General features: G+C 39.0%; 1 protein-coding gene across 7 annotated transcripts in view; it reads right to left on the reverse strand.

Moving 5' to 3' along the window:
* Nucleotides 1-25,299, reverse strand: part of INPP4B (inositol polyphosphate-4-phosphatase type II B) — an 831,569-nt gene that overhangs the window by 434,184 nt on the left and 372,086 nt on the right. The window lies entirely within an intron of this gene.

Here is a 25,299-nt window from a genome sequence, read left to right on the forward strand (position 1 = left end):
ATCCAAATCTCATCTTGAATTATGGTTCCCTTAATCCCCACATGTTGTGGGAGGGACCTGGTGGGAGGTAATTGAATCATGGGGGTGGTTACCCAGTGCTGCTGTTCTGGTGATAATGAGTGAGTTCTCACAAGATCTTATGGTTTTATAAGATCTTCCCCCTTTTGCTCTGTGCTTCCCCTTGCTGCCACCTTGTGAAGAAGGACATGTTTGCCTCTCCTTCCATCATATTTGTAAGTTTCCTGAGGCCTCCCAAACCTCTTTCCTTTATAAATAATTACCCAGTCTCAGGTATGTCTTTATTAGCAGCATGATAACGACTGATATATTAGTAAAACATTCAGCTTAAAGGTAGTCTTGGGGACCCCCAATACAACCACTCTATGAGGGAGGTACCATTATTACTATATAGAGAGAATTTGGCAAAGACAGATGAAGTAATTCAGTCAGAGTCCCACAGGTAAAGAGTAGTATTTGAATTTAAAACCACTGATCTGGTTCCAGAGTTTGGGCATTTTACCACTATATATCATGCTATTTAGAAAACAATTTACTATTATATATAATTCAATATGTGTATAAAAAATGTTACCTGGTTCTTTTCTCTATTTTATTATCAGGAATAGTTTTCAAATTGTAAATTTACTATCAGTTACCAAGATTTTATATTATTTGGTCAAAAGATGTAGTAACTCATTGGATTAAAGTTGTTCTTTAACCATTGTATCTTATTTGAAAGAAACCTTCCCCTAGTAATGTCAATAATGCAGATGAGATGTAAAATTTTCTCATTCACGTTATCATATATCTCTCATCATTCTGTATTGTTTTCAATATAAGAAGGTGAAACTACAAAGAATAAGCTTTAAATTATACCAGGACTCATTTAATTTGGGGAAAACAAAATATTCCAATGTTTCTTTAGATTTCTCATTTTTTGAGCTCAGTGGACCCAGAGTTGCTTTTAAGATAAGTGCTAAGAAAAAAAAAAACATGTTTCATAATAAGAGAAATCATGAAACTGATCACTTAGTTGCAACTAAAGAAAATACAAACCATTTATTTATTACTAAACTCAAAACAGAAAATAATATAGAAAAGTCATTTGTTTGCTATATCAAACTTTCATCAGGTAGAATTTACAAGACACTTTGGTCTAAATTTTTGTGGTCCTTAAGTGTCTGAGATAGTTTTATTTTAACACTTGAACAAAATCATAACTTAACTTTCATCTTATTCAAATCTACCCAAAGCTAAGCATTGTGCTCTGTTGTACAGAGTAGATGGCAGTGTCCTGTCCTTATTAACAGAACAGACTGCACATCTTTTCTGGATGTTTTAGTTGACACTACTTCTGCAAAGGTGATGAGCTTACCTTGCAAGTAAAATATGAACATACAGAGGCCAACATAGTCTCATATAGTCCATAGTGTCCAAAGAAGCCCTTGAATAATTTTTTTAAATACCAGTAATGCATACAGAAGACAGGTAACACTTTATACAGCAATGAATAAATACATCAAATATAAACTGGATAACTGTGCAAGTCCAAAGGACAAAAGTTTATGATGCAGAAAGATCAACTGTCTTATGTGAGCCTGAGTCTTTCAGACTTTTTTTTTGTTCCCATTATGGGGCCATTCATTACTTGTCAGCTCCCATCATGTAGCAAGAGCCAATATTTACTAAAACCCACTGAAGTGTATAGTCATCTTAAGTACACATCCCACAGAGTTAATGCAAATAAGACCTTATTTAACATTTATCATTATCTTCATGATAAATGACCAAATAGGATATTTTCTTTAATTAGGACACAGAAGTTTTCTTTCAGTAGAAAATTCGAATTTCTATGTTAAACAACTTCTGGGTGTTAAACTGAATTGAACATTATTGTTAAGAATTAAAATGCAGAACATTCCAAAAAATTGAGGTGGCCTCCTATTGTGCTTCTACCTTATTCTATATAGGCCAGCACCTTCTTTGGTCCCTGTATCCATTCCTTTTGTGGCCTTTGATATGGGGTTTGGATGTTTGTCAACTCCAAATCTCAGGTTGAAATGTGATTCCCAACATTGCAGATGAGGCCTAGTAGAAGGTGACCGGATCCTGGGGGAGGATCCTCATGAATGGCTTAGCAACATCCCCTTGGTGATAAGTGAGTTCTTGCTCCAAGTTCACATGATATTTGGTTGTTTAAAAGAGTGTGACAGCTCCTCGCCAGCTTGCTCCCTCTCTCACCATCTATGTGTCTGCTTCTCCTTTGCCTTCCACCATAATTGGAAGCTTTCTGAGGCCTCACCAGAAGCAAATCCTGTCACCACATTTCCTATGGAACCTACAGAACTGTGAACCAAATAAATCTCTTTTATTTATAAATTACCTAGCCTCAGGAATTCCTTTATAGCAACACAAAAGCAAACTAAGACAGAAAATTGGTACCAAGGAATGGGGTGTTACTATAAAGATTCCAGAAAATATGGAAGCAGCTTTGGAAGCGGATAATGGGCAGAAGGTGGAAGAGTTTGGAGGGCTCAGAAGAAGCAGGAAGATGAGGAAAAGTTTGGAACTTCTTAGAGACTGGTTAAATGGTTGTGACGAAAATGATGACACAGATACAGACAGTGATGCCCAGGCTGAAGAGATCTCACATGAAAATGGGAAACTTATTGGGAACCAGAATAAAAGTCACCCTTCTTAGTCCCTAGCAAAGAACTTGGCTGCATTCTGTCCATGTCCTAGGAATCTGTGGAAATTTGAACTTAAGACTGATGACTTAGGGTATCTGGCAGAAGAAATTTCTAAGCAGCAAAGCATTCAATATGTGATCTGGTTGTTTCTAACAACTTAAATCAGATACAAGGCAAATAAATGACTTAAAGTTAGAACTTACAATTAAAAGGGAAGCAGAGTGTAAACGTTTGAAAAATTTGCAGCCTGACCATGTGGCAGAGGGAAAAAAAAATTATTTTTCAGAAAAGGAATTGAAGCAGGCTGCAGGGCAACTACTTGCTAGAGAGATTGGCATGACTAAAAGGGAGCCAAGTGCAAATATCTAATACAATGGGAAAAAGGTCTCAAAGGCATTTTAGAAGTCTTCAAGGAAGCCCCTGCCATCATAGACCCAGAGGCCTAGGAGGAAAGAATAGTTTCAGGGGCCAGGTTCAGGGCCCCATTGCCCTGATCCGCCTTGGGACAACGCTTTCCACAACCTGGCCACTCCATCTCTAACCTTGGCTCAATGGGGTTCAGGTACAGGTAGAGCTCAGGGTGCCACTTTGAAGAGCACAAGCTGCCATAAGCCTTGGTTGCTTCTACATGGTGTTAAGCCTGCAGATGCACAGAATGCAAGAGTGAAGGAGGCTTGGCCACTCCCACCTAGATTTTAGAGGATGTATAGGAAAGTTTGGTTGCCCAAGTAGAAGCCTATCACCAGTGCAGAACCCCAAAAGAGAAACTCTACTAGGGCAATGTGGAGGGGAAATGTAGGAGGAGACCCACAAAGAGTCTCCACCAGGGCACTGCCTAGTAGAGCTGTGAAAAGGGGGTCACTGACCTCCAGACCTGAGAATGGTAGAGCCACCAGTAGATTGCAGATTCAGCATGGAAAAGCTGTAAGCACTCAATTCTAGCCTAGGAGAGCAGCCGTGTGGACTGCAGCCACAGAAGCCACAGGGGCAGGGCTTCCTCAGGCCATGAGAGTCCAGCCCTCACACCAGGATGTGGGACATGAGGTCAAAGGAGATTGTTTTGAAGCTTTAAGATTTAATGACAGCCTTGCTGGGTTTCTGACTTGTGTGGGGCCTATTGCCCCCCTTTTTGGCCAATTTTTCCCCTTTTGGAATGAGAATGTTTACCCAATGCTTGTACCACCATTGTATCTTGAGAGTAAATAACTAGTTTTTTTTGTTTGTTTGTTTTTGTTTTTTAAATCTCACAGGCTCATAGATGGAAGGAACTAATTTCTAGATGAGACTTTAGACTCGGGACTTTTGAGTTAATGCTTGCAAGAGTTAAGACTTTGGGGAACTATTGGAAAGGCATGAATTGTATTTTGAAATGTGAGAAAGACATGAGATTTCGGGGTCCAGGGGCAAAATGATATGGTTTGGATGTTTGTCCCCTTCAAATCTCATGTTGAAATGTGATTCTCAATGTTGAAGGTGGGCCTGATCAGAGGTGACTGGATCATGGAAGAGGATCCGTCATTAATGGCTTAGCACCACTCTCTTGGTGATAAGTGAGTTCTTGCTCTGAGTTCATGCAATATCTGGTTATTTAAAAGAAAGTGGCACCTCCCCTCCCTCTCTTGCTTCCCCTGTCACCATGTGATGTGCCTGCTCCTCCTTTGCCTTCCACCATGAGTGGAAGCTTTCTGAGACCTCATCAGGAGCAGATTTCCAGTACTATGCCTCCTATAAAGCCTGAAAAACCATGGACCAATTAAACCTCTTTTGTTTATAAATTACCCGGCTCCAAGTATTTCTTTACCATGATACAAAAGCAAATTAACACAGCCCTGAATGAGGTTTTCATAACATCCTTTTTATTTTTCTACCCCAGGATCCTGGTGTGATGGGGATATAGCTGAAGTCAGAGCTGACTATTTGTCTTTTCTATCTTACCCCATGGAAGAAACCTGGGCCTTGTGCTGACCCCAAATAGCCTGAATAACTCCAGGTTAAGGACCCACATCAGTGAGAGGTTTCGGGATATTATAGCAAAGGCAGAAGCTGAGTGAGATAGAATTTAGAAGAGATCGAGGAGAGATCATGCCATGTAAGTCAGCAAATTCTACAATATGGCTGCTATGATTCGGACCTTAGCTCCTCCAAACCTCATGTTGAAATTTGATCCCAAATGATGGAGACGAAGCCTAACGGGAGGTGCCTTAGTCATGGGGGTGGATTCCTCGTGAATAGATTAATGCCCCTCTCTGGGGGGAGTAAGTGAGTCCTCACTTTATTAGTTTCCACAAGAGCTGATTCTTAAAAAGAACCTGGAACCTCCCCTCTTGCTCTCTCTTGCTTCCTCTCTTACCCTGTGATTTCTGCACACACTGGCTCCCCTTCCCCTTCCACCATGAATAGAAGTAGCCTGAAGCCCTCATCAGATGCAGGTGTTCATTCCATGCTTCTTGCGAAGCCTACAGAATCATAAGCCAAATAAACCTCTTTTCTTTATAAATAATCCAGCCTCAGGTGTTCCTTTATAGCAATATAAATGAACTAAGACGACAGGTTTTCATGGGTCCTGAGAACCCATACATTTGTTCCCTAATAGGTCCAGCATTAAAATATGTGTCTTGGAAATTATTCACATATAGTTACTAGAATCCAGATTAAACTATTTTTAAGATAAATGTTAAAATTAAATCTAATTTCCCAAAGGTTTTAAAAATCTTATAGTTGTTGCTCAGTTTCCATCCCTAATTGTAAAGGCAAAGTAGAATTAAGCTGACATGGCATTATCAACATAGCCTTCAGGTCAACAGAAAAACTGTAAAAAAAGAAAAAAATTCTGTTAGAATTAATAAAATAACTCAAAGTACAAGGATGCAAGGTAAATTTGCAGCAATAGCTTTTCTATATAATAGCAAAAAATAGAAAATAAAATTTCCAAATGAATGCAGCTCCCAATAGCAGCAATAATAATCCAAATTACTACAGCAGTAACAACAAAATCAATAGGGAAATTATGAATAACTCTGTAAGGAAAATTATAAGAAGCTATAAAGAGAAGTAAAGAACTGTAACACGTGTAAGTGGGGAAATATTTACAGCATAAATATCAATTCCTTCCAAATTAATTTATATTTTTAGTATAATTCCAACGAAAATTCTAATGAAAGTAATTTTAGAAGCTCTTAAAATTTTCCAAAGTTCATTTGAAGAAAGTATTCTAGATCATAAAGAATATTCTGAATATTAATAAAATGTTTTGCTCTAATGATAAAATATATTTTGTGACATAACACATAACACAGTGAAGAAATGGCTGAGAAAGTGATTTACAGATTAGTGGGAAAACATGGGTATCCCAGAAACATTCAATTTTATGCATTTGTTCATTCAACAAATATATAATGCCTGTCATATGCCAAGCACTGCACTAATTATTAAAGGGACAATATAATTCCTTCAGATGTCTGGTGGGGAAAAATTAACAATTATTTTTATTACAATTGAAATTAATATAAATGGGCATAGGACTTCAAGGTGGCATATAGACAGTGAACCTAAACCCAGCGTATAATAAAGTGAGCACCACAAATTTATAAAAAAGAAATGAAGTATTTAATGATTGTTGAGACAGTTGCCTATCTTTTTAGAATAAAATCAATTATGTCCCATTAGACAGGGATATAAATTCCAGATGTATTATGGAAGTAAATACAAATAAAATACAAAATAAAAAATAAAGAAAAATGGAATTGATTATTTTTACATTTTTTTGGAGTGGTAAATCCTACTTCTGAAGCTTATAAGTGCTAGAAGAAATTATAAAGAAAATGCCTGGCAGATTGGGCTACATAAAAACTTCCCTAGTTAAAAAAAATAGAAGCAGAAATAAAATTATTTGCAACAAAGGCAATATACAAAAATCTATTTTGTACAAATACTATCAAATGAGAAATATTTAAAAGATGCTTCACAATGAAGAAACAATTCATGAATAAACGTATGAAAAATGTTCAACTTCATTAATACTCAAAGAAATAATCATTATAAACAATGATCAACAGTATTTCATCTAACAAATTGGCAAAGAAGAAAAAGTTCATACTTGATGCTATTTTGAGATTGCTTTGAATGCTACTTTCCTACATTCCCAAGAGTATTTTCTAAGAACTCTAAAAGTGTTCCTACCCTGTCCCAGAAAATCTAGGAAGCATTCTCACCATATGTGGTTAGCACAAGATGCTCATTTCAGGCACATCCTATTTTAATACCCACTGTACAGTAATGCTGTTTAGACAAATGACTGTCAAATATTTATCATGACATTACAGGTACCAAAGCCAGCATGTTGGAGGCATGCAATAAATATGTTGAATGTTGAACAAATTAATGAGCTTGTTTCTTCATCATTAAAGTGTGACATTGGCTTCTCAAAATATGTTTTCATATTCTTTGATCTAGTAATTCTAATTTTGGGTTTCCATTCTAGAGTAATAATCCTAAATATTGAAAAAAGTTATATACACAAATTACCACAATATGACTAAAGTAGGAAAGAAATGGAAACATCCTAAATATTCAACAACAGAGAAATCTTTGAATAAATTGCATTAACTAACTTGATGGAATATTAGGTCACTATTAAAAAGACGTTAATGAAGAGTTTAAAATGGCTTATACAAAAATGTTAAATGTAAAAGGCTGTATTAAAAATTGTACATCTCATTTATGACTATGGTTTGTGTAGCAGGTAAAACTCCATGTAAAATTCCATCTTACTATTCTTTAACTTTATCTCCGTGAAGAAGTTACCTAACTTCTTTAAGTCTGCTTTTTTCATCTATAAAATGGGAAAATAACAATACTGGCTATCACCAAATGCTGTTATTTTTAATTAATGATCAAAATAGGTAATTCAAACAATGTTAGCTATACCTATCTCACAGTAAGTGTTCATGTTTCTACAGCTATAGCTTTTTTTTAAAAGCATTAAATGAAAACAAAACCTAGCATACCAGAAAGTCTAAATGCGAATACGTCAATGTGTTGGCAGTAGTTATTTTTGTGTGGTGGATTTGGCTGTCCAAAACATTTGGAACATCTCTCCTACGTCAAGGAAACATCCTACCTTACAAGTTCACACATCACCAAGACGGATGCTAGAAATCTACTTCTTAGTCTTCCTTATACATACAGAACAAATATATGGCCTAGGCTTTTCTGATACCATTGTTCAAGACTTCAGCTCAGAAAAAGAATCCATCTGGCAACCCATTCTGAGAGATGACACCTTTGCCAGCTCTTAAGACAGTGGGGGCAGAGGTTCTGCCCTGAGGCCCAGCATCCGCAGTGTGGGCAGAGATACCTGTGCTAGTAGCAGTCACAGTGAGATTTCTTTGGAGCAGTGCTCATGTGTATTTAGCTGGGGTTGGAGCTCCTGAGCACCCGCAATCCAGCCTGAGCCCCCGCAATCCAAGCCTGAGCCTCTGTTCTTTAGGATTTTAGTGGATCCTAGGCACTTTTGCCTTCACCAGCCCCTTCCTCCATAGTATACACACACACGCACATGTATATGTTATATAATAATATTTTATGACTGCATTGGTATAAAGATATATTAATATGTAATAAAAATTTTTCAACCTACAAATTATTTTCTTTTTCAGATTTTCAAAGCATTGTGGGCCTTAGCAGTACACTTATTGCGTAAGTTCACCCTGCTTAATGTTTTCAAAGGAATTCCTTTTCCCTTAAACAAGCTAGATTATATTCTCTGCAACTAAGGAACCTGACTGTACAGGTGGCAAAACTGCAGTGAAATTTTCACTTTGCTAAACATTTCTAGGAATTCTTAAATTCTTTGGAAAAGTATGTCTTACTTAGTAAAGAGAAAATAATACATTTATGAAGAAAAAAAGAAAATCTGAACAATTAATTTATCTTCAGTAGTTTATAACATTAAATGAAAAAAAACCATGCATATCTCAGAATCTTAAGCTACAAAAGTACTGTAAAGATCATTGTAGGAAAAAAAAAAAAGTCATTGTGTCCAATTACCCATCTGCCATTTCAATTACCTTTACCCCATACCCTGACCAAGTTGTCATTGTCAGTGATATTGAATCCAGTAAGTACTATCTCTGGGAGAAAATCAGACATTCTGTCTCTTGATTATATGACTGTTAAAAGTTCCTCTTTAATACTGAAAAAGAAAATATATTTCTGAAATATTTTTCCCCGAATGTATCTCCAATATATGAATATTCTTTATGTTCCCATTTTAGATCCCCAATACCAGTGCCTCAGAATTATTACATAGCTCCCCAACTCAAAAGACTCTCATATCTACTGCACAAACTTTTTCCTTTGATACTGTATCAATCTATGATTTCCATAGGCCACCTGTTGCTCCAAAGCAGAGATGTGGATTACTAAATCAGAGGCACTGTATCTCTTCAGATCATTATTTCTTTGACTCCCATCAGAAGAATACAAACTTGCATGAGGTCATAGTTTAAAAGGAAATTTGTAATCCAATACAAAATGCAGACATTTGTATTTTGAAAAGAAAAACTTTCCTACCTTATGAATTTTCCTTGAAGTAGATGCCTAAAACAAAATAGTAAAAACTACACTAAACTAGAACTCTGGCAATACCAATTATCAGTCTTGGTACTGCTCCTAAATCCTATTACCTATAAAATCAAGGTCTCTCAGATAAAATAAATAATAAAGACAATTTAGACTCTCAACATTTGATGACTTGATTTCTTTTTTTTTTTTTTGAACTTATTTTTATTTGATAATACTGACGTCCACAAAGGCACAATGCAATACAGAAAGATCATATTTTAGTATAGATTAATTATATGTATAAGATCTTTTATTTATTTATTTATTTTTTTTTTTACTTTTTTTTATTATTATACTTTAGGTTTTATGGTACATGTGCACAATGTGCAGGTTAGTTACATATGTATACATGTGCCATGCTGGTGCGCTGCACCCACCAACTCGTCATCCAGCATTAGGTATATCTCCCAATGCTATCCCTCCCCCCTCCCCCCACCCCACAACAGTCCCCAAAAAACCAAACACCGCATATTCTCACTCATAGGTGGGAATTGAACAATGGGAACACATGGACACAGGAAGGGGAACATCACACTTCGGGGACTTGATTTCTAATAAAGATTAGATCCCTGTCATTAGCTACATGACTAAGTAAAATTAATAAAACTGATCAGTGTCATCCGATTTGTAGTTGATATTTCCTTTTTGGGGGAAAGGCCAAAATGGCAGACTAGAAGCAGCTCACGAGTGCTACTTCTAGAGAAAACAAAAGGGCTAGTGAGCACTGACCCTGCAGGCTGATCATCTGAGCAACCACATCAGAATCCATCAAGGCAGCAGAGGAACACAGAGAGTAGAAAGGAGCAAAGCAGGACACCAGCCTGCCTGGGCTTAACGTAGAGCCAGCAGAACCTCTCCAAAATGGAAAAGGATGAGTAAGACCCCTCTTGGGGATACATACTACCTACAGGGACAAACGCAAGACTGGGAATGAGAGCATCCTTTTGGCCCACTCCACGGCCCCCCACCATGCTTCTAGACTGAGGCAGATGTTTTCTGGAGGCAACTCTCAAAGTGCAAGGGGAACTCTGAAAGACTTTGGCCCCAGAGCAGACCATCACCGGCACAATAGCCCCAACAGAGGTTGCAGCTGTGGTGCCTGAGAGGAGTAAGATTGCTCCACCCAGCTCACCGGACAAGGTCCCGTTAGGTTCTAGCCCAGTGGTCCCACTTCTGCCTTAACTTGGCTGGCAGCCACCACCTCCTGTTGTCCTTGGAAGTACCCAGACAGCAGGGCTGGTGACTCCATGACCCCCACAGATAGCCAGATGGGAAACACCTGCTAGAACTTCCAGCCTAGCAGACCCACTTCCCTGTGAACTCAGCTGGAAAGTGCGGCTTCCTGTTATACCGGGAAGCACCCAGATGACAAGGCAGGTGACCCCACCCACCCTTGCCACAGATAGCCAGGTGGGCAATGCTTGCTAGTTTCTGGCCTAGTGCTCCCGCTTCTGTGTGTACTCAGCCTTAAGGCATAGCTTCCTGTTGTCCCAGGAAACATCCGGGCTGCAGGGCAGGAGACCCCACCCACCCTTACCACTAGTAGCCAGGTGGGCAACACTTGCTAGAGCTTCCAGTCCAGTGGTTCCACTTCTGTCTGAACTGTCAGTGGACACAGCCTCCTGTTGTCCTGGGAAACATCTAGGTAGCTGGGCAAGTGACCCTGTCCATTCTCACTACAGGTAGCCAGGCTAGCCATACCTGCCAGAGCTTCCAGTCTGAATGATCCCTCTTCTGTCTGAACTCAGCCAGTGAGTGCAGCCTCCTGTTGTCCCAGGAGACATTCAGACAGCAGGGTAAGTGACCCTGCCCTTGCCTCCAACTGCTGGTAGCTAGGCTGGCAATGCCTGTTAGAGCTTCCAGCCCAGTGATCCTTCTGCTGTCTGAGCTCAGAAGGCAGGCACAGCCTCCTGTTGTCCTGAGAAAACCCTGTAGAGTAGGGTAGTGACCACAGGGTGAGTAACCACAGGGTGAGTGACCCTACCCACTCCCACTGCTGGTATCCAGGCAGACAACACCAACTAGTGCTTTTAGCCCATCAGTCCTACTTCTGTGTGAACCTAGCTGGAGGGCACAACTTCTTGTTGTCCAGGAAAACACCCAGACAGTAGGGCAGACTACCCCACTGACTCCTGCTGCTGGTAGCCAGGCAGGCAATGCCTGCTAGAGCTTCCAGCCCAGCAGCCCCACTTCTATGTGAACTCAACCGGAGAGCACAGCCTCCTGTTGTCTGGAGAAACATCCAGAAGGCTGGATAAGTGACTCCACCTACCCCTACTTCTCTTAGCTAGGCAAGCCACACCTGCTAGAGCTTCCAGCCCAGCGGTTTTACTTTTACCTAAATTTGCCAAGGACCACAGCCTCCTATTGCCCCAGAAACCACCTGGATGGTAGGGTGAGAAACTCCACTCACACCCATCTCTCATAGCCAGATAGGCCACACCTGCTAGAGCTTCCAGACCAGCAGTTTTTCTTCTGTCTGCACTCTGTGGGCAGGTGCAACCTTGTGATCTCCCAGGAAGCACAACTACAGCAGATTAGAACTGACCCAGAAAAGATATGGCCTGTCTGCCAACTGTGGCCCCTACCTGAGAGAGCCGCATGGATCAGAACACTTAACAAAAGAAATTTGGGCATAGAGACAATAACTGGAGGGGACACCTCCAAGACCCAGGAGTAGAATAAAATCAAAACCAGTCGACTGAACTCATCTTATACCACAAGCAAATTTGCAAGGGCATCACAGAATATAAAAGCAAATAAACAAACAAAAAAACCCCAAGAAAACAAAACAAAACAAACAAACAAAAAAAAATCTAAAGGACAGCAACTTCAAGGACTGAAGGAATATCAGCTCACACAGATGAGAAAAAAAACAGTGCAAAACTCTGGCAACTCAAAAATCCAGAGTGTCCTTCTTACCTCTAAACAACCACACCGCTTACCCAGAAATGGTTCTTACCGGGGCTGAATTGGCTGAAATGTCAGAAATAGAGTTCAGAATATGGATTGGAATGAAGATTATCGACATTCAAAAGAAAGATGAAACCCAATTCAATGAATATAAGAAATATAATATGATGGTACAGAAACTAGAAGATAAAATGGCCATTTTAAGAAAGAAACAAACTGAGCTGATAGAAGTGAAAAATCCACTTCAATGATTTTATAGTACAATTGCAAGTATTAACAGCAAAATCAACCAAGAGGAGGAAAGAATCTCAGAGCTCAAAGACCATTTCTCTTAATTAACTCAGACAAAAAACAAACAAAACCAATAGAGAAAAATGAATGAAACCTCTGAGAAATATGAGATTATGTAAAGAGATCATATCTATGACTCATTGGCATCACTGAAAAAGAGAAGCACAAAGTAAGCAACTTGCAAAACATTTGAGGATATCATTCACAAAATTTTGTCAACCTTATTAGAGAGACAAACATTTAAATCCAGGAAATGTAGAGAATCTCTGTGAAATGCTACACCAGAAGACCATCCCCAAGACATAATTATCAGATTCTTCAATGTTGAAATGAAAGGAAAAATATTGAAGGCAGTTAGAGAGCAGGGACAGGTCACCTACAAAGAGAATTCCGTTAGGATAACAGCAGACCATTCAGCTGAAACCTACAAGCCAGAACAGACTGGAGGACAATAGTCAGCATTAATAAAGAAATTCCAACCGATAATTTCATATTTAGCCAAACTAAGCTTCATAAGCAAAGAAGAAATAAGATACTTTTCAGAAAAGTATATGCTAAGAGAATTTATTACCACCGGACCTGCCTTATAAGAGGTTCTTAGGAGAGTGCTAAATCTTGAAAGGAAAGACTGTTACCAGCCACCACAAAAACATACTTAAGTACATAAACCATAAAGGAACCACACAATCAAGCCTGCATGATAACCAGCTAACAACACAATGACAGGATCAAACCGTGAATGTAAATGGACCGAATGTTCCAATTAAAAAGCACAGAGTGGCAAGTTGGATACAAAAGCAAGACCCAACTGTAGTGTCTACAAGATACCCATCTCACACACAGTGACACCCGTAAACTCAAAGAAAAGGGATGAAGAAATATCTACCAAGCAAACAGAAAAAAGCAGGGGTTGCTATTCTAATTTCAGATAAACCAGATGTTAACAAACAGTGATCAAAAATGACAAATAAGGGCATTACAAAATGGTAAAGGGTCAAACTCAACAAAAAGACCTAACTATCCTATGTATACACACGCAATGCAGGAGCACCCAGATTCATGAAGCAAGTTCTTAGATACCTAAGAAGAGTCTTAGATTACCACAAAATAATAGTGAAAGACTCCAAAACCCCATTGACAAATAGTATTAGAATGATTATCAAGGCAGGAAAGTAACAAAGATATTCAAGACCTGAACTTGACATTTGACCAAATGGGGCTAATATCATCTAGAACACTCTCCATCCCAAAACATTCTTCTCATCGGAACATGGCACATACTCTAAAATCAACCACACAATTGGTGATAAACCAATACTCAGCAAATTCAAAAACAGTAAAATCATACCAAACACACTCTTGTACCACTGCACAATAAAAATAGAAAACAATATTAAGAGAATTGCTCAAAACCATACAGTTACATGGAAATTAAACAACATGCTCCTAAATGACCTTTTGGTAACCAAGGAAATGAGCACAGAAATCAATAAATTCTTTGAAACTAATAAGAATAAAAGTGCAACCTATCAGAATCTCTGGGACACAGCTAAAGCAGTGTTTAGAGGGAATTTGATAGTGCTAAATGCCCACATCAAAAAGTTAGATTTCAAATTAAAAATCTAACATCAAACCTAGAGGAACTAGAGAAACAAGAGCAAACCAACCCCAACACTAGCAAAAGAGAAGAAATAAGCAAAATGAGGGCTGATCTGAAGGAAACTGAGATGAAAAAAAAAAAAATCAACAAATCCAGAAGTTGCTTTTTGAAAAATAAATAAGAATAAAAGACCACTTACTACACTAATAAAGAAAAAAAGAGAAGATCCAAATAAAGATAATATAATAAGAAACAACAAAGGAGACATTACCACTTGACCTCATAGAAACACAAAAAACTCTCAGAGAATACTATGAAAAACTCTATACACCCAAACTTAAAAACCTGGAAGAAATTGCTAAATTCCTGGAAACATACAACTTCCAAGATTGAACCAGGAAGAAATTTAATCTCTTAATAGACCAATAATGAGTTCTGAAATTGCATCAGTAATACAAATCCTACCAAACATAAAAAGCCCAGGACCAGATGGATTCACAGACAAATTCTATCAGATATATAAAGAAGAGCTGATACCATTTGTACTGAAACTATTCCAAAAAATTAAAGAGAAGGGACTCCTCCCACTTCAGCCTCCTGAGTAGCTGGCACTACAGGTATGCACCACCACACCTGGCTAATATTTGTATTTTTAGTAGAGATGGGGTTTTGCCATGCCACCCAGGCTGGTCTTGAACTCGTGAGCTCAAGCAATCCGCCCACCTAGGCCTCCCAGTGTGCTGGGGTTATAGGTACCCACTGTACCTGGCCATTTCTACTGATTTGTGTGCATTGATTTTGTATTCTAAAATGTGGCTAAGTTTGTCTACCAGATCTCAGGCTTTTGGGCAGAGACTGAAGTTTTTTCGGTATAGAATTATAAAACCTGCAAATAGCTAGTTTGACTTCCTCTCTTCCTATTTGGATGATTTTATTTCTTTCTCTTATTGCTCTGGCTAGAACTTCCCATATTATATTGAATGAGTGATGAGAGTGGGAATCTTTCTTGTTTCAGTTCTCAGGGGGAATTCTCCTTTTGCCCATTCAATATGATGTTGGCTGTGAGTTTGTCATTAATGGCTTTTATTATTTTTAGGTATATTCCTTCAATGCCTAGTTTATTGAGAGTTATTAATGTAAATGGATGCTGAATTTTATTGAAAGCATTTTCTGCATCTATTGAGATAATCACGTGGTTTTTGTTTTTCTGTCTATATGATGAATCAAATTTAATGATTTCTATATGTTAAACCAACCTTGCATTCCAGAGATAAAGCCTACTTGATCATGGTAGATTCGCTTTTTGATGTGCTGCTGGATTCAATTTCTAGTATTTTGTTAAAGATCTTTGCATCTATGTTCATCAAGGATATTGGTCCGAAGTTTTCTTTTTTCTGTTGTGATTCTGCCAGGTCTTGATATCAGAATAATACTGGCCTCATAGAATGAGCTGGATCTCTTCCTTACACCATAAGCAAAAATCAATTCAAGATGTATTAAAGACTTAAATGTAAAACCTAAAACTATAAAAACCGTGGAGGATAACCGGCAAGGTTTTCATGATGAAGACAAAAAAAGCAATTGCAACAAAAACAAAAATTGACAAATGAGACCTAATTAAACCAAAGAGTTTCTGCACAGAAAAGAAAACTATCAACAGAGTCAACAGACAACCTAAAGAAGGGGAGAAAATATTTGGAAACTATATATCTGATAAAGTTCTAATATCCAGCATCTATAAGGAACTTAAACAAATTTACAAGCTAGAAACAAACTCATTAAAAAGTGGGCAAAGGATACAAACAGACACTTTTCAAAAGAAGTCATACCTGTGGCCAACAAACATATGAAAAAAATGCTCCACATCATTAATTGTCAGAAAAATGCAAATCAAAACCACAGTGAGACACCATCTCACATCAGACAGAATTGTTATTATTAAAAAGTCAAAAAATAACATACTGGTGAATTAGCAGAGAAAAGACAGCACTTATACACTGCTGGTGGGAATGTAAATTAGTTCAACCATTGTGGAAAGCAGTGTGGTGATTTCTCAAAGAACCTGAAACAGGGGAGGAGCCAAGATGGCCGAATAGGAACAGCTCCGGTCTACAGCTCCCAGCACGAGCGACGCAGAAGACGGGTGATTTCTGCATTTCCATCTGAGGTACCATGTTCATCTCACTAGGGAGTGCCAGACAGTGGGCGCAGGTCAGTGGGTGAGTGCACCCTGCGCCAGCTGAAGCACGGGCGAGGCATTGCCTCACTCGGGAAGCGCAAGAAGTCAGGGAGTTCCCTTTCCAGGGGTGACAGACGGCACCTGGAAAATCGGGCCACTCCCACCCGAATACTGTGCTTTTCCGATGGGCTTAGGAAACGGTGCCCCAGGAGAGTATAGCCCGCACCTGGCTCAGAGGGTCCTACGCCCACGGAGTCTCGCTGATTGCTAGCACAGCAGTCTGAGATCAAACAGCAAGTCGGCAGCGAGGCTGGGGGAGGGGTGCCCGCCATTGCCCAGGCTCGCTTAGGTAAACAAAGCAGCTGGGAAGCTTGAACTGGGTGGAGCCCACCACAGCTCAAGGAGGCCTGCCTGCCTTTGTAGGCTCCAGCTCTGGGGGCAGGGCACAGACAAACAAAAAGCAGTAACCTCTGCAGACTTAAATGTCCCTGTCTGACAGCTGTGAGGAGAGCAGTGGTTCTCCCAGCACGCAGCTGGAGATCTGAGAACGGGCTGACTGCCTCCTCAAGTGGGTCCCTGACCCCTGACCCCCGAGCAGCCTAACTGGGAGGCACCCCCCAGCAGGGGCAGACTGACACCTCACACGGCTGGCCAGGTACTCCAACAGACCTGCAGCTGAGGGTCCTGTCTGTTAGAAGGAAAACTAACAGAAAGGACATCCACACCAAAAACCCATCTGTACATCACCATCATCAAAGACCAAAAGTAGATAAAACCACAAAGATGGGGAAAAAACAGAGCAGAAAAACTGGAAACTCTAAAAAGCAGAGTACCTCTCCTCCTCCAAAGGAACGCAGTTCCTCACCAGCAACGGAACAAAGCTGGACGGAGAATGACTTTGATGAGCTGAGAGAAGAAGGCTTCAGACGATCAAATTACGCCGAGCTACGGGAGGATATTCAAACCAAAGGCAAAGAAGTTGAAAACTTTGAAAAAAATTTAGAAGAATGTATAACTAGAATAACCAATACAGAGAAGTGCTTAAAGGAGCTGATGGAGCTGAAAACCAAGGCTCGAGAACTACGTGAAGAATGCAGAAGCCTCAGGAGCTGATGCGATCAAATGGAAGAAAGGGTATCAGCCCTGGAAGATGAAATGAATGAAATGAAGCGAGAAGGGAAGTTTAGAGAAAAAAGAATAAAAAGAAATGAGCAAAGCCTCCAAGAAATGTGGGACTATGTGAAAAGACCAAATCTACGTCTGATTGGTGTACCTGAAAGTGACGGGGAGAATGGAAACAAGTTGGAAAACACTCTGCAGGATATTATCCAGGAGAACTTCCCCAATCTAGCAAGGCAGGCCAACATTCAGATTCAGGAAATACAGAGAACGCCACAAAGATACTCCTCGAGAAGAGCAACTCCAAGACACATAATTGTCAGATTCACCAAAGTTGAAATGAAGGAAAAAATGTTAAGGGCAGCCAGAGAGAAAGGTCGGGTTACCATCAAAGGGAAGCCCATCAGACTAACAGTGGATCTCTCAGCAGAAACCCTACAAGCCAGAAGAGAGTGGGGGCCAATATTCAACATTCTTAAAGAAAAGAATTTTCAACCCAGAATTGCATATCCAGCCAAACTAAGCTTCATAAGTGAAGGAGAAATAAAATACTTTACAAACAAGCAAATGCTGAGAGATTTTGTCACCACCAGGCCTGCCCTAAAAGAGCTCCTGAAGGAAGCACTAAACATGGAAAGGCACAACCGGTACCAGCCACTGCAAAATCATACCGAAATGTAAAGACCATCGAGACTAGGAAGAGACTGCATCAACTAACGAGCAAAATAACCAGCTAACATCATAATGACAGGATCAGATTCACACATAACAATATTAACTTTAAATGTAAATGGACTAAATCCTCCAATTAAAAGACACAGACTGGCAAATTGGATAAAGACTCAAGAACCATCAGTGTGCTGTATTCAGGAAACCCATCTCACGTGCAGAGACACACATAGGCTCCAAATAAAAGGATGGAGGAAGATCTACCAAGCAAATGGAAAACAAAAAAAGGCAGGGGTTGCAATCCTAGTCTCTGATAAAACAGACTTTAAACCAACAAAGATCAAAAGAGACAAAGAAGGCCATTACATAATGGTAAAGGGATTAATTCAACAAGAAGAGCTAACTATCCTAAATATATATGCACCCAATACAGGAGCACCCAGATTCATAAAGCAAGTCCTGAGTGACCTACAAAGAGACTTAGACTCCCACACATTAATAATGGGAGACTTTAACACCCCACTGTCAACATTAGACAGATCAACGAAACAGAAAATCAACAAGGATACCCAGGAGTTGAACTCAGCTCTGCACCAAGCAGACCTAATAGACATCTACAGAACTCTCCACCCCAAATCAACAGAATATACATTTCTTTCAGCACCACACCACACCTATTCCAAAATTGACTATATACTTGGAAGTAAAGCTCTCCTCAATAAATGTAAAAGAACAGAAATTATAACAAACTATCTCTCAGATCACAGTGCAATCAAGATAGAACTCAGGATTAAGAATCTCACTCAGAACCGCTCAACTACATGGAAACTGAACAACCTGCTCCTGAATGACTACTGGGTACATAACGAAATGAAGGCAGAAATAAAGATGTTCTTTGAAACCAACGAGAACCAAGACACAACATACCAGAATCTCTGGGATGCATTCAAAGCAGTGTGTAGAGGGAAATTTATAGCACTAAATGCCCACAAGAGAAAGCAGGAAAGATCCAAAATTGACACCCTAACATCACAATTAAAAGAACTAGAAAAGCAAGAGCAAACACATTCAAAAGCTAGCAGAAGGCAAGAAATAACTAAAATCAGAGCAGAACTGAAGGAAATAGAGACACAAAAAACCCTTCAAAAAATCAATGAATCCAGGAGCTGGTTTTTTTGAAAGGATCAACAAAATTGATAGACTGCTAGCAAGATTAATAAAGAAAAAAAGAGAGAAGAATCAAATAGATGCAATAAAAAATGATAAAGGGGATATCACCACCGATCCCACAGAAATACAAACTACCATCAGAGAATATTACAAACACCTCTACGCAAATAAACTAGAAAATCTAGAAGAAATGGATAAATTCCTCAACACATACACCCTCCCAAGACTAAACCAGGAAGAAGGTGAATCTCTGAATAGACCAATAACAGGAGCTGAAATTGTGGCAATAATCAATAGCTTACCAACCAAAAAAAGTCCAGGACCAGATGGGTTCACAGCTGAATTCTACCAGAGGTACAAGGAGGAGCTGGTACCATTCCTTCTGAAACTATTCCAATCAATAGAAAAAGAGGGAATCCTCCCTAACTCATTTTATGAGGCCAGCATCATCCTGATACCAAAGCCTGGCAGAGACACAACAAAAAAAGAGAATTTTAGACCAATATCCTTGATGAACATTGATGCAAAAATCCTCAATAAAATACTGGCAAACAGAATCCAGCAGCACATCAAAAAGCTTATCCACCATGATCAAGTGGGCTTCATCCCTGGGATGCAAGGCTGGTTCAATATACGCAAATCAATAAATGTAATCCAGCATATAAACAGAACCAAAGTCAAAAACCACATGATTATCTCAATAGATGCAGAAAAGGCCTTTGACAAAATTCAACAACCCTTCATGCTAAAAACTCTCAATAAATTAGGTATTGATGGGACGTATCTCAAAATAATAAGAGCTATTTATGACAAACCCACAGCCAATATCATACTGAATGGGCAAAAACTGGAAGCATTCCCTTTGAAAACTGGCACAAGACAGGGATGCCCTCTCTCACCACTTCTATTCAACACAGTGTTGGAAGTTCTGGCGAGGGCAATTAGGCAAGAGAAGGAAATCAAGGGTATTCAATTAGGAAAAGAGGAAGTCAAATTGTCCCTGTTTGCAGATGACATGATAGTATATCTAGAAAACCCCATTGTCTCAGCCCAAAATCTCCTTAAGCTGATAAGCAACTTCAGCAAAGTCTCAGGATACAAAATCAATGTACAAAAATCACAAGCATTCTTATACATCAATAACAGACAAACAGAGAGCCAAATCATGAGTGAACTCCCATTCACAATTGCTTCAAAGACAATAAAATACCTAGGAATCCAACTTACAAGGGATGTGAAGGACCTCTTCAAGGAGAACTACAAACCACTGATCAAGGAAATAAAAGAGGATACAAACAAATGGAAGAACATTCCATGCTCATGGGTAGGAAGAATCAATATCATGAAAATGGCCATCCTTCCCAAGGTAATTTACAGATTCAATGCCATCCCCATCAAGTTACCAATGACTTTCTTCACAGAATTGGAAAAAACTACTTTAAAGTTCATATGGAACCAAAAAAGAGCCCGCATCGCCAAGTCAATCCTAAGCCAAAAGAACAAAGCTGGAGGCATCACGCTACCTGACTTCAAACTATACTACAAGGCTACAGTAACCAAAACAGCATGGTACTGGTACCAAAACAGAGATATAGATCAATGGAACAGAACAGAGCCGTCAGAAATAATGCCACATATCTACAACTATCTGATCTTTGACAAACCTGACAAAAACAAGAAATGGGGAAAGGATTCCCTATTTAATAAACGGTGCTGGGAAAACTGGCTAACCATATGTAGAAAGCTGAAACTGGATCCCTTCCTTACACCTTATACAAAAATCAATTCAAGATGGATTAAAGACTTAAATGTTAGACCTAAAACCATAAAAACCCTAGAAGAAAACCTAGGCAATACCATTCAGGACATAGGCATGGGCAAGGACTTCATGTCTAAAACACCAAAAGCAATGGCAACAAAAGCCAAAATTGACAAATGGGATCTCATTAAACTAAAGAGCTTCTGCACAGCAAAGGAAACTACCATCAGAGTGAACAGGCAACCTACAAAATGGGAGAAAATTTTCGCAACCTACTTATCTGACAAAGGGCTAATATCCAGAATCTAAATGAACTCCAACAAATTTACAAGAAAAAAACAAACAACCCCATCAAAAAGTGGGCAAAGGACATGAACAGACACTTCTCAAAATAAGACATTTATGCAGCCAAAAAACACATGAAAAAATGCTCACCATCACTGGCCATCAGAGAAATGCAAATCAAAACCACAATGAGATACCATCTCACACCAGTTAGAATGGCAATCATTAAAAAGTCAGGAAACGACAGGTGCTGGAGAGGATGTGGAGAAATAGGAACACTTTTACACTGTTGGTGGGACTGTAAACAAATTCAACCCTTGTGGAAGTCAGTGTGGTGATTCCTCAGGGATCTAGAACTAGAAATTCCATTTGACCCAGCCATCCCATTACTGGGTATATACCCAAAGGACTATAAATCATGCTGCTATAAAGACACATGCACACGTATGTTTATTGCAGCATTATTCACAATAACAAAGACTTGGAACCAATCCAAATGTCCAACAATGATAGACTGGATTAAGAAAATGTGGCACATATACACCATGGAATACTACGCAGCCATAAAAAATGATGAGTTCATGTCCTTTGTAGGGACATGGATGAAATTGGAAATCATCATTCTCAGTAAACTATCGCAAGGACAAAAAACCAAACACCGCATATTCTCACTCATAGGTGGGAATTGAACAATGAGAACACATGGACACAGGAAGGGGAACATCACACTTCGGGGACTGTTGTGGGGTGGCGGGAGGGGGGAGGGATAGCATTGGGAGATATACCTAATGCTAGATGACGAGTTGGTGGGTGCAGTGCACCAGCATGGCACATGTATACGTATGTAACTTACCTGCACGTTGCGCACATGTACCATAGAGCCTAAAGTATAATAATAATAATAATAAGAAGAAGAAGAACAAGAAGAGGAAAAAAAAAAGAATATACCTGCGCTTAAAAAAAAAAAAAAATGCAGAAATGCTATTGCTCGTTTAAAGATTGGTAAATCACATACTGTTACATTCTATTTTTTGTTTCATAAACAATCAAAATAGATACACAAAATAATGCACACATTTTAATAAATATAATAAATTCTTGGTGTTATGCTCAAAACAAAAGAAAAAAAAAAAAAAAAAGAACCTGAAACAGAAGTAACAATTGACCCAGCAGTCTCATTATTTGGTATATACCCAAATAAATATGAATTATTCTACCATAAACACACATGCACATGAATGTTCATTGGAGCACTATTCACAATAGCAAAGTCATGGAATCAACCTAAATCCCCATCAACGGTAGACTGGACAAAGAAAATATGGTACATATATACCATAGGATACTATACAGCTATAAAAAAGAATGAGATCATGTCCTAAGCAGCAAATGAATGGAGCTGAAAGTCATAATCCTAAGTGAACTAATGAAGGAACAGAAAACCAAATACCACATATTCTCACTTTTAAGTGGAAGCTAAATATTGAGTACACATGGACACAAAGAAGGGAATAGATACTGGGGCCTATTTGAGAATGGAGGGTGGGAGGAGGGAGAGGACTGATAAACTACGTATCAGGTACTATGCTTATTACCTGGTTGATGATATAATCTGTACACCAAAACCCCTTGGCATGTAATTTATCTATATAACACTGCACATGTACCCCTGAACCTAAAATAAAAGTTAAGAAAGAATATTTCCTTCTTAACTAATGTATAGGAAAAGTATTAATTGCAGCTGAAATCAAAATAGACTATCATTAGTTATCCTTCTGACTGCCACTCCAGATAGTCATTTTTTTCTGCTTTTGGAAAGCAACAGATCTACATGTGCCAAATATAGAAAGATTGCAAAGACATAAATGACTACAAAACCTATACTTATACTAATTGGAAATCCTTTCTCCTAATTGAGTTGTTCAAAATTTTTTTAGTTTGTATATGTTATGGTAAATTCTAGTTTTAGTAATAGCTAACCACAAAATCTCAGTCACTTAGGTTTATGTTATTAATTCATAGATCCAATTTTTGCCTGACAGAGGCAGGAGGGTGGGGAGGATCCTTTCTGCTTTATGAAGTTTTTCAGAAACCTAGCCTGAGAGAGACCCCACCACACTGCAGACAGGTCACTTAGTCACACTCAATATGGGCATCCAGCCAGGAGACTAGGAATGAGGGAAAATGAGTACTTTACAGGTCATGTCTGTAAGTGTCTCATTACTCAACTGGTGCAAGGTAGTCTGAGAAGTCAATTATACAACTTGGAAAAAAACAAGGATCTCTGCTGGCCATCTGGCCATCTCCACCATAGTCCACTATAGTTAAATTTTTATGAGGCTCAATGGGTCCACGGCAGGTAGCATGCATTTGTCCATACAAATTCTAGATATCTAAATAATGAAGTGGGTAAAGCAAATGAGTTGATGATAAATAAGGTCTTTAGTAAAATTCGCATCTAAAATAGCTAAAGACAAGAGGATAATCAGAAGAGTGTGGTGATTATAAGCAGCAGGCACTTCAGGGAGACTAGACAATAGGGATCCAGGATGAAAGTAGTTTTGGATGAAAAGTAGCAGAAATATCTTTGGCGCAAAAGTCATATAGAAGAGGGAATGTCTAAGGGTGTTATTTTTATAGTCACATAATGAAAGGTGAAAATGCTCATCAGAAATGATGGTGAAACCCCGTCTCTACTAAAAATACAAAAATTAGCTGGGCGTGGTGGCACGAACCTGTAGTCCCAGCTACTCGGGAGGCTGAGGCAGGAGAATCACTTGAACTCTGGAGGCGGAGGTTTCAGTGAACTAAGATCGCACCACTGCACTCCAGCCTGGCAACAGAGCGAGACTCTGTCTCAAAAAAAAAAAAAAAAAAAAAAAAGTAGATTAAACTGTTTAATCCTCTTCTGAACCTACCACAAATGAGTGAGAGAACAGTGGGGGAATGAACACTAGAAACTGATCTTTCTCCTTTAGAAAAAGGGAGAGGTAGAAGAAAATATTTCCAGTACCCCTAAAGACACAACATATATTTAAGGCCTGAAAAGGGTGAAAAAGGAAAACAGAGAGAATCACCAGGTAGAACATAGGGTCCTAACCACACTATTACAAACCCCTACAACCACTAAAATCACCTAACTCTATCCATGCTTCTGAGTGGAATCCCTCTAATGAGACTGCACAGAGTGAGAAATTGAGGGAAGGAATATTTAGAAGTGTATTTATTTAATTATTTATTTTAGCTTTATCTTTGGATATAATTTCTCCTTTGTTAGAGATTTTATAATATTTTTATAAATTATTTATTGAATTTGTATTATCGAAGCATATTTGTTATGTGTTACAGTTGTATTAACTCTCTTGAAACATATTGGCATGTGGCTAGGTATAATTTGGGATAAAAAACAAAGTAAATGGGCTTTGGCATAAGGCACAGCAAGGTCCTGGAGCTCACTTTTTCAGTGCCCTCTAGAGTAGTGCTAGCCAATAGATGGTTCTGTGATAGTGCAAATATGTTATAATCTGTTCCGTTCTAGTATTAACTAGCTATTGAGAACTGACTATTTCCCACTGAAATGTACCTAGTGTTAATAAGGAACTGGACTTCTATGTAATTTGAGTTTACATAGCCATAAGTGGCTGGTGGCTAATTTATTGGACAATACAGCTACAGAATTAAAAGGCAAACTCCCCACCAGATACACAAAGGAGCAGTGCTATTCTCAACTTCACGAATAGAGAGCAGGACTTCCTGGGAACCAACAGTCTCTTTCCCATAAGGGCCACCTTTAATACTGGTGAGCCATAGGGTTTGACTGTTATGTCTAAATGCATGAAGGAAAGAAAGAGAACATGGCTGGGGGTGGGGGTCTTCTATTCCTTAGGAATTTTATTGCTAATAGAACTCCACTAGAGAACACTCTTGTCCTTCTCTTCCCTCCTTACTCATTTGGGCTTCTCTGTTTTACTCTGAAGAAACTACCTTCCTTTATTGCTTC

The sequence above is a fragment of the Pongo pygmaeus genome, chromosome 3, assembly GCF_028885625.2.
Source record: "Pongo pygmaeus isolate AG05252 chromosome 3, NHGRI_mPonPyg2-v2.0_pri, whole genome shotgun sequence".
Classification (NCBI taxonomy): Eukaryota; Metazoa; Chordata; class Mammalia; order Primates; family Hominidae; genus Pongo; species Pongo pygmaeus.